Raw genomic sequence first — 2,228 nt, forward strand, 5'->3', positions numbered from 1 at the left:
AAGACCGGCCTATAGCCCAACTACATTATTTATACTTTAATAATCCCAATTCAAATAACTAAAGATTCCACTTCTTTTGGGATTCGAACCTCGAACCTCGAGAACTTTCTGGAGTTTATGTCAACACCTCAGAACCACTTGAGCTACCAACTGTGATTCTGTGAACAATGGATGTGTCTTAAACACATAAATACACCCTAAAGGCCTTGGAAGCTAGGGAAGTTTTAAAGGGGTATGTGAGAATTGTTATTGGGCCTCCCAACACTCTCTTTCTTTGTCTAGGATAGATCAAGTTGACCAGGTATGCTTAAATGCACCTCGTTTGACGGTACTATATAACCTAAACATGAGGTTATGTTCACCCACTTTTATTTTCTTCCACCCAAATCCTAGATTTTCGAATAACTCACGTCTCCAAGCAACATCTTTTTAGCGGAATTACCTCCACGCATGGACCCTAGCAAGCTTTGATACCGGCTGGTACCATAAAAAATTTCACTTACGTGTTGTCTTGTTATATTTTTAAGTACAAGAGGTTTCACTTACTTTAACCTTAGACCGTCTTCTATCATCTCACATTTCATCACCAAGAAAGGTTTTAACATATGGGATCAATTCATGTTTATTTGGATCCATCGCTTAACCTTATAGCTCATGAGCTCATATCATCTGTCATATAAGAGATTTAACATTAGTATTAACTTACCTTTCGATCCAGGAAGACATTTCGATTATCATAGTTATGTCCATCTTAGTAGCCCACTTTTTGTTTCTTACTCTTCAGCTCAATCATTGTCGAATTCTTTCGTGCTTGATTTTCGAATAGATTTAACTACGTATCCAAGGTCCTTAACATGCTCACTTCCCCTTTTCGCGACTCATTTGCGATCTTTTGTCGGATTAGCTGAGTATTTATACTCGGGCTATGACAGTGATCCCATTTATCAGGTGTCTGATTAGATTCTACTTTGTGGAACTCGAACGGATATGGTCTCTGTATATGGAGAATACTGACGGAATAACTCGGAACCATCTTTTGGTTCCACCTTACAGACACCCTTGTTTCGTTCTGGAACTTCGGGTGTCTGTTTAATCCATCTTCAATGTTACAGGAAAGCAGGTACTAGTTTCATCTTTCAATCTATTGGAAGGAATCTCAAGACCAACTTTCACATCATCCTCTTGAAGAGCTGTCAGGCGTATAAGCTACAGAATGAAGGAAGCTTCACTACTCGAAGCTATTTTACGCAATTCCTCAATTCTGTATTTTTGTTTTATTACTTTGTTTCCTGTTATGTTTGTTTTTTTTAATTTGGATATTGTAATAGACTCTTAAGTTAATGTATTTGCTGTCAACAAAAAAAAAAGTACAAGAGGTATCCATCTTAACAAAAAAAAGTACAAGAGGTATCTTTTTTTTTGTAGCAAACTACCATTGAAGAGGAAAGTTAAAAAATTTGGGGAAACATCAAAGGAGCCAAACAAACCGATTTCTATACATGATCCGGTTTTCAAAGTGTCGGATTTCGATAAAAAAATTACACCTAAAAATGATTTTCCATTATGTTTTTGGTAAGATTAACTTTCAATATTTTTATAAATAAATGAAACGCAGAAAATAACGCTTTCTTTTTCATTTTTCTGCTGCAAATCTTACTAACTCAGATTGCAGAATGTAAACAAAAAACTGAATTTAAAAATCTTGCAAACTTAATTTGCATCATGAATATATGTAATTGTAGTTAGATTAGATGGTCTGGTAATTAAGGATTCTTTATGGTAGCTTTTAGGGCCCCTTATCAACTTTTCATTTTCATAATAAAATATTGAGTTAATTCCTATTTGCCCTCTTACTTTGTAACCAACTTCCTTCTTGACCCCTATTTCTTATAAATTCAAATTTGGCTCACTTTTTTAAGATAAATTCCTTAACTACCATTCCTGTAAATTTATATGTTTAAAATAAAAATAATAAAAAATATCCCTCCACTTCACCTCTCTCTCTCCCCACCTCACCCCTCTCTCTCTGTCTTCTCCGACCAGGTCGTCGACCGAATTTTTTTCAGACGACGACCTTGAAAGATTAAAAAAAATAAAAAGTTTCTCTCTCTCTCTAAAAACTCCGGTGAAAGGGTTTTCCTTTGTCGGAGAAGGCAGAGAGAGACAGGGCCGGCCCAAGCGTATTTGAGGCCCAAAGACAAAGCAAGAATAGGGACCCCTTGTGTATA

The sequence above is a fragment of the Eschscholzia californica genome, unplaced genomic scaffold (assembly GCF_041429995.1).
Source record: "Eschscholzia californica isolate CP2 unplaced genomic scaffold, dmEscCali1.0.p SCAF_5, whole genome shotgun sequence".
Taxonomy (NCBI): Eukaryota; Viridiplantae; Streptophyta; class Magnoliopsida; order Ranunculales; family Papaveraceae; genus Eschscholzia; species Eschscholzia californica.